Here is a 9219-nt window from a genome sequence, read left to right as displayed (position 1 = left end):
GTTAAGTATGCCGCAATGCGCACAATAGCTTCCGGTTAAATGTTTCAAAATAAAGACACAAGAGTTTCCATTGATTCAAATCGCTCTGCAAATCAACAGACATCACGTTGCAGACACAAAGGTCTCTTATGTTTCCCACTTTTACAAATTCCTGTTAGGGCTCTTTTTTCCCTTATCTATACCAGTTACTACAACAAAATACTTGTTCCTCTCAACTTATTACATTGAATGTCTCTTAAGAAACCAAGTCTTCTTTTGGCTTTGTCTTTCAGGAAACTATCTCAAATATATATAACTCAAATCACCTCCTGGGCTAATAATTTAATAAACTAAGTGAAATGCGCTAAAGTTGGAACACATTTATAAAAAGAAAAAGATTTTAAAATTTTAGTGGTTATTTTTGAAAGTTTGTGCGCATTTCTAATTTGTGAAGTCATTTTTACATGTTTAGTTATTTTCACTTTATGCACATATAGTCCTGAAATCTCAACAAGAAGTCATCTAGCAGCATTTAACACTGACTCATGCAGGTCAAGTTTCATCTAATCAAAAAGCTGTTCAGGTAGAAAGCAAAAGGAAACCAGCATTAAATTTAGATTTCTTACATTTGTGTCTGTTTAAGATTTGTTTGATGTATTCATTTTTGCTTCAATGTGAGTGTTATTGGTTCCTTGCACATTTTTTTTTTTTTCTCACTCATGTTCAGGATCTCAAGGTGTAGCTATATAGAGGAGGATTTTCTCGTCTTTTCTTTTTGTATACAATGGGCAGTTTGGTTGCCGTTTTCCGGCCACGATTTTAAACATGTTTCGCCACCAAATCGCGAGCAGCCTGGATGAGGATCAGTTCCTCTAAGTCGGAACCTGTGCTACTCAACTGCTTGACTGTTCTCTGCAGGTCAGAGTTAAGTCTCTGCCTTAATAAGAGGACTTCAAGTACCTTGGTGTCTTTGCTTCGTTTTACTCAAGATGGCAGGACAGAACAGAAGACGGATCCTCATCTGCAGGGATTCATGAACCGAGCTACAGCATTTAATCTACCTTCCAGCCTTCACCGACAGTTTTGAGATAAGAAGAATAAGATCCCAAACATAAGCATCTGAAATTGTCTTCATCACCCTTTGACATCGGGTGAACAACTCCATCATCTGGAGGGAACTCAGTACAGATGCTGCTCCTCCGCTCTGAAAAGGCTAAAATGGTTTAGACAACTGATCAGGAAGCCTTCGGTTTAGGAGGATTTTCTCAATGCAACATTCAGTGCTTGTTGCACTGAACGGAGTGTCCAGGGCAGAACCACAATTTTCTCATGGTACCATGTTTCCCTAGTGATGTGTGAATGCCTCGGGAGAGGGTTGCTGGGATAATGATCTCTGCATTTCCAAGAACGGATTAAAGATCATATCAGAACATGTTGTTGTTGGCATTTTTGATAGGTGTCACCAAAGAACTACCAAAGAACTAATTTGTATGCTTCACAAAGCATAAAAATATTGCTCCAGCCCAAAAATGTTCAACAGCACTTGAACAATTGATTAACAAATGTCCGTCTTGTTCCCTTTGCATCATGCGAGCTACGTCTTCTTTTTCTAAGACATGTCTCAAATGGTTAAAGGTGGACGATAGCGCTATTTGCTCTCCGAGTTTAAGATGGAATCATTTGTCAGTTTGAGGAGAAGAGATGCTGACAATGCAATCAAGACATTAATGAGTTATTGATTAGTCCGTATTCAGGCAAATGTTGGAGCTGTAGTAAACAAAGTTCTAGGAACAGAAATCCATAACTTCAGACGAAATATGCATGATGCATTTGGTGGAACAAAAAAAAGGAAAAAAAAAAAGAAGGAGCAGCCTGTATGGGTCATGTCCTCTTGTAGCCCATGCATATGTCTACCAGTCGAGTGTGCACAGTGATATTTTCCAAGGATTTAACTCCTGATACAAACATAAGGTTGGATGCACAGAAGTATTCTGTGTTCAGACATACATTCAGATGCTTCCAATCCTTTGACATAACACTGAGGCAACCAGGAATGCAACAATTGTATGTGTATGGCTGAAATACATAACCAGGGTAAAGAGGTGAAGCTTCCACCTGTTGCCAGCGTGTATGTATGCAGACAATCTGTCTATACACATAAAGACTCTGCTTCAAGTCAGAATCAGCTCAAAGACTCTCTTAAATATCACAAGAACAAAATATAGAACAACTCCAAAATGCAATTGTTTTATCTGTAAGCCCTCCATTGATTTTATTTATTATTTCATGATATTGTCACTTTCCTAAAGTAATGGCTTGAGTCAAATTTTGCCGAAAGTGATTTTTTTTTCTTCTTTTTTGCAAAACTAACTTTTGGCAAAATAAAAATAGAAAAAATAAAAAATAACTTAGGGCGTTGATAATATTCAGTTTGTATATTTTATGTGGAAAAAACCAGCTCGCATACAGTCTCGTCTCTTGCCTGAGTCAGTCACAGACAGCATGATCTGCACTATGAGAGTCTTCCTTGTCTCCTAATGGCTGCATCTCTCTCCAGATTACTCACTCGGCTCCAGTTTCCTTGCAGAGAACGTGAGCGCAGAAGGGAAACCTCTTATTTTCAGAGGAAACAGGGTGCAGGTGGCCGGAGAAACGGAAAGAAAATGTGTTCACGGACATGCTGTGATATGTCTGGGACTTTTTTTTAAGGAGGAAATGTTTGTTATTCTTTTGGCGATATGACTAAATGGGGGGACAGTAAGGCTATTATAATAGCTTTGCACAGTGCTTTGCAGCAATACTCTCACCTCGTGAGCACTTCCACATTTTGTCATAGCACAACCACATATTTTATTGCATATCAGTGGGATGTTAGAAGTGCATAATTGTAAAGTGAAACATTTGAAAACTATTTGTGGCTTGTATATTTTTAAGGGTGGTGTTAATTAAATCAATTATGCTTCAACGACCTTTGCACATCTAAAAAGTCCATTTTATGCCCATTCTTTTTCAACAAAATAACTCAGTCTCAGTTAGATTAAACCAAGAGTATAAAATTTCAAACAATTTTCAAAAATTGCAGCAGTTGTGTTCAGATCTGCCCTCTGATCCAAATCATTCTGTTGAACCTCTGGTTTAGGGTCGATGTCTTCCTGGAAGATGAACCTATGTCTCAGTCTTCAGTCCTTTGCAGCCTCTACAAGGTTTAGTTATTTATTTATTTTTTAAAATAATTCATATTCATTCGATGAATTACATATTGCAAGTCTGTCCTTCCCTGCAAAAAATATTTTCAAAATGAGATTTAAACGTGCTTCACAGCTTGGCAAATCTTGTCATATTAAACTGGACCGATCTAAAACTGCAGTTAGAGAAAATTAGCAAGCAATGAGCTGCACAGATCACAACAATGATATTTAATTAAACAGCGTGTGTTTAATTAGGACAGAACCTCCACTTGCTCGGAGCTGAAAACTCCCCGGGTGCTCCTCCTCACTGACACAGAGCCGAGGCGGCCTGTCGAGAAGTCGGCTAAGTGTTTGCGTATTGAATTAGATACAGCAAAAGTCGTTTTGCGCCCGGATGAATAGAAATACGATAAACACTAAACCCAGCTTTACATTCTTAGAGACGATTTCACTGGAAGCCACTATGATGAGGCGGGGATTAGCATCTCAACTACTGAGGATTCAGCCCAATCCCTTTTTTGCAATAAACTCATGCACTTTGTTACACAAACGGCCTACTTTATCCGAGTCCTCACGCCGCAGAGCTGCTGCAGGTTTCAGAGTCGGTTTTGTGACTTTTCAAACACAATGATCTGTGGTGTACTCTGGTGGTCAGATGTGGTACTGCAGCCTTCTCACGCGTTTCTGGCTGAAGTGTTCGCAGTGATGCTTTCTAACTACCACCAGAGGGCAGTGTTGTATTTAATTGGATTAAAAATAGGCATCTAAATGGATAGAATCCTTTGTTGGAAAATAACTGAAATGAGGCTACTTTAAAAAAAATAAAGATAAAAAAGGCATAACACATGGGAAATATTTGCAATAGAACTGTTACATTGTTGCTTTATACAAGTTAATACATTTAGAGCATCATTCTGCACTATTAGATTTTATCACTCATGACATTGGTCTGTTGAATTGCTACTGGTGACATAAAGTCCTCCAGGAAGGAAATCCTCCTTTCTTCCAGGGTTGGAAACAGCTGCATCTTTTTCACTGTTCCCACAGATCAGTTTTAATCATCAGTTCATAGAAAAAACAATGCATTTTTTGCAAGATAATCAGTCTCATTTTTCTGATGCATTTACACTAATACAGATCCAACTTATTTTTAGGCAGCATTTAAATGTGTGTACAAAGTATAAATTGAGTCAAATTAAATAGTTTCATTCAATTTACAGAAAAAATGACTTGAACTGAGCAAACGTCTGCAATAAAGAAGTCATTCTAAGTCTTAGAGTTAAACAAGGTTACAATCACTGTACTGTGGTTAGTGTTCACTAATGCATGGTGCAGTGGTGCGCAACCGGTCAAGATAAGTGGCATAGTAGAGTCCTGTTATGTTGCAAACACCAACTTATTTGTCTGCAAATATAAAAGGTCTTTAGATTTTCTGGGTCAAAGTTGTGTGCTTTTTATTCATTTATTTTTTTTCTACTCAGGAAGATCACAGAGATCCCAGCAGCAGAAAATGTACAGTCCTGACCAGAGGAAATGTAAACCATGAAACTTGTAGTTTTAAAATAAAAGTCCTATTCAAGTACCATCAAAATAAAAACTAAGAATATTGTCCTGTTGCTAACAGCTGAACAAAGAGGTTATGTGACATGAAATAAAAACAAATAAAACAACCACATACTTGCAGCGTCCTGACATTTGTCTGCAGGATTTTTAATGACAGTGTCAGCTTTTCATAGTTTATGGTTTTTAATCAGTATCCTCCAGCAATTTGGTCATTTCTAACATTCTTCTCATGTTTTAAACATGAGAAGAATGTTTAAAACATTCTTCTCATGTTTTAATCTTTTCAGACCACTGAAAAGATGGTCTGAAAAAAGAAATATCTGGATAGTTTTTGGTTTTATTAACTCACATTTTCTTATTTTTAATTAACTCAGACCACTTTCTTCTCAGAAAGTGGTCTGAAAAGACCACATGACCTGAAAAGACCACTTTTCAGACCACTTTCTGAAAGTGATTAATCTTTCTACATGAAAGATTAATCAAATCTTTCATGCAGTTTTTGATTTTAGGTCAGTCTAGCCTTTTTTAAAGTATAATATAAAGCAGAACAGAGAGAATAGTTGCTTTTGATTTTGCTTTTTCTTGTCAAACTAAAATATTGTAGATCATCAGAAAACAATTAATAATATGACAAAGATAAAGTGAGCAGAATTGTATTTTTAAAAAAGATTAAATGATTGCTCAAATCAAAACTATCCAAACCAAACTGGCCCTCTGATGTCAACATTTGTTTGATAGTCTGAAACATTTAAACATAACCAAAAAAGCAAAAAGAGGAGAAATCTATAAGGGAACAAATACTTATTCACAGCAACACATTCAAGGTTCCCTGGAAGTCAAGACCTCGGTGATGTTCCATCTCCTCTCTCGTGAGCATTTGATCAAAGATGTGCACTTATACCTCTGCTCAGGGTCAGTTTCAATCTGTCATGTCTTGTGGAGTCCCCGTGTTTTAACTAGAGCCCCACCCCACCAGACGCCTCTACAACCTGGTTCTCGACTGCAAGTATATCAAAGAGGCTTTTCACAGTCCTCAGGGCACATTCAGGAGAGAAAATTGTGATTTACCAGCCCTGGGTGCCACTTAGGGACTTGTGAATTGGACTAAGATTTTATCCTGAACACACTCTCACACACACACACACACACACACACACAAAAAAGATTCACGTCACCACAGACCACAGCCCAAAACCCACAGCTGCACCACATACCAAGAAATGCAGTCCTGCATATTAATTACACCATGAAGCAAACTCCAAGCAGTGCAATACGTAACATCACCATACCAAGCCATTTAAATAAACACCCAATTTTTACATTCCAGTTTTTTTTTGTTTTTTTTACTTGCCTCATAAGCCCTTTGAACATCATATGCATAGAAGGGAGAGGTTTTTATGAATACGGTTCTGTGTGCAGCTGCTACTTAGATCCACATAATTCTGCAGAAGTTTAACGTTAGTTTTGTAAAGAGATTCCTTTAGGAAATCACTGCTTCTTAACCATAGAAAATTTAGCTCCAAGTTGTAAAAAAAAAAAAAAGAAAGAAATCAGCAAATAAGGAGGACAAGTGCTTTTATAGAACTTTAGAACCAATATGACGTTTATTCACAGAACAAAAATGTTAGTTTGTTTTAGCCTTTACTTAGTATGTTTTATCAGATTAAGTAAAAACGTCTCTCCGTGTTGCTAAGGGACTTGTTAATAATGTTCAGAAAGACCTTATGCTTCATTTTTAGGTTTTATTTCAAGCAGTTTCAGGCATTAGGTGAAACCGCTTGAAATGAAATACTTTTTCCACCCCACAGATTCTGTTTAGACTTTTAATGTTAAAAGCACAGGGTTAGGTAAACAGGACCCAAAGCATTCTGAATATACGAGAAGAAACATGCATGTAATCAAAAGTCCGTAACCCTGCACAGACTTAAATGGAGCAGAGTTATTTTTAGTCTTTTATACTGAGAGACACAGTCTGTGAATCATGACAGCATAAGCAAAAACATTTGCAGTGATGAGATTAATGCTCACAATAATAATACAAATAAAAAGAAACAGTCCTAAGACTGAGCCCCAAGGAACACCATTTAGGAGAAATTCATGTCTTCCTATGTGAAGAAAGGAAATTAAAACATCATGGATTTAAAACTAAATCAAAAATCCATCGAAATCAACTACTTTTAAAAGCAGAAGTATGTGACTTTTATCTGTTTTTACTGGGCATTGTTAAAAAGAATACATTTTCTTAAATACACGCCATGTGGGGTGCAGAAAGGAGAACGGGACGGTCATATGAACCATGATTTAATGAACAAATTCCTAAACACTTACAAGTACTGGAAACCAGAACATGAGACAAGGAGGGACAGCGACATGGGGTAAACAGATCAACGGAGCAAATGAAAGGAACCAGTGGTGAGTAATGACGTAGGGAGTGGCGATGACAAAGAAACTAATTAGGGAAACTCACTACAGCTGGGAAGGGAGCGAGTGACACTAGATAAGATAAATGACTAGCAGCTGGGGAAGGTGAGTAGATGGCAAGGTGACTAAGGCAAAAGTAAAGATGAAGCTGGAAGAAAGAGAACCTACAGAAACAGCAGAAATAAGTACCAAATCTAACGAAATACATCCACCACTGAAAAAGATAAACTAAACTAACAGAAGGAATAAATGAGAAAATAATACGAAGTGCAAAACATTTCCAAAACAAAAAGCGTAGAACAAAATGGAAGAACAAAAGGCGCGGGCGGGAAATGTTGAGAATAAAGAAACAACAAAGGTTGAAGTCCACTGCTGGAAGGGGTATGAAAACACAAAACCGTTAAGTTAAGGTAGTCGGAACAGGTGCTGCAAATGAGCTCTGTCTATAAAAATGCATGCATGATATCTACTTTGTATTATGTTCACTGTATTTGTCATTAAATAAACAAGAGAAAAAAAAAACATTTAATATTGTCATCCAAATTCAACTATTCTACAAAGGCTTTTGTGAGAAATTATAAGGTTAATGGTTTTAATTAACCTATTATTATATCTTCTGATTTTAAAAGGAGCAAAAAGATCATTTCCATCCAAATGTTGCAATTTTCAATAAGTCATCTTAAATATGCCAGTTGTGAAGGACCGTAACACAGGAGGGAGGCAGACAAAACTGTCGAGATGGATATTTAATGATAAAACAGCTGAGGAGGCAGTAAAGAGAAAACCTTCAAGGAGAAAAAAAAAAAGCGAGCTATGACCCTGGTAACAAGAGATCTGACAGAGTACTTAGGAGATCAGACGGTGTAAATGTTTGCTGGATTATTATTAATCAGCAAACATAAGATTGAGTTTACCAACTGGAAGTAGCAGCAGGAGGCAACTGATGGAGGCTGCCATAAGAAAGTGAGCGGATATAAACAAAAATGGAAACACTGAAAACAGGGAAACGAAGCTAAACGTCTCCTCACAAGGAACAAAAGTGCACAGAAACGTAATTCTGTTTCCCAACAAGAATCACATGTGTCTCTCCTTTATTACGCCACATGTCTTTTATAAGCAAAATGATGCTAGTGGGAGATAGAAGTGTGTTTGGGGTCTCATTTTGCATACTAAATGGTGAAAAACAGGTGGCAAACTATTGACAGAGAAGCATGTGAAAAATGTGCAGTCACAAAAGGCGAGGCCTGCGGTTGACTTAGACATTTAATCACAGGGTTGGATGATAAGTGAGGATCAAACGTAGGCACGGATAGCCTTGAATAAAAGGAGGCGACATTAACAGCTCCACAGAGGAATTTTATGGTGGACCTGTGCCAACACATGGACGGCACTGGTGGCTGGTTGTGAAACTTCAAAGATTCAGAAGCTCAACGCACACTTCACATCTAAATAAACAGACAAATGGCTGGGTTTTGAGCCCATTGTTTAATACCAGAATGCTTTTTTTTTTTTTTTACGTCTTTAAATGCAGTTTATAGAATGGTTATTTATGAAAGACAACCACAAAAACAAAATTTGACAGTATTTAAATAAAGAGATGACCCTAATGTGGCCTCAAGGCTGCATTAATTCTTCAAATGTAATGACACAAACGGTCATGTTCCCCTTGCTACACAAAAGCTCGTGAATCATTTTCACAACATTCTTGAAATGTCAACAAAAAGTTGAGCTAAATAGAGAAAATGATAGTGCTGAACAAAAAAACAAAAAACTGTGCTGTTTTGTTTAGTTTCTGGGTTTGATAAAAAGGTCCTGAAATATGTGTTAAATAAGCAGAATTGCACAGGAAGGCAATGGCAGAAGTAACAATAAGTGTTGCAGCTATATATATATATATATATATATATATATATATATATATATATATATATATATATATATATATATAATCAATGAAAGTTTACAGAAATGTTTTTGCTGATAAACTAAAAAAAAAAGAAGGAAATTTCCAAACTTTTCAGATACATATATAAATCTTATATTAAACCTTTTTTTTTTTTTTTTTTGC

Source organism: Poecilia latipinna, unplaced genomic scaffold (assembly GCF_001443285.1).
Source record: "Poecilia latipinna isolate Pla-1442-1.1 unplaced genomic scaffold, P_latipinna-1.0 Scaffold106, whole genome shotgun sequence".
In the NCBI taxonomy this organism is placed as follows: Eukaryota; Metazoa; Chordata; class Actinopteri; order Cyprinodontiformes; family Poeciliidae; genus Poecilia; species Poecilia latipinna.
Note: the sequence above shows the minus strand (reverse complement) of the source record.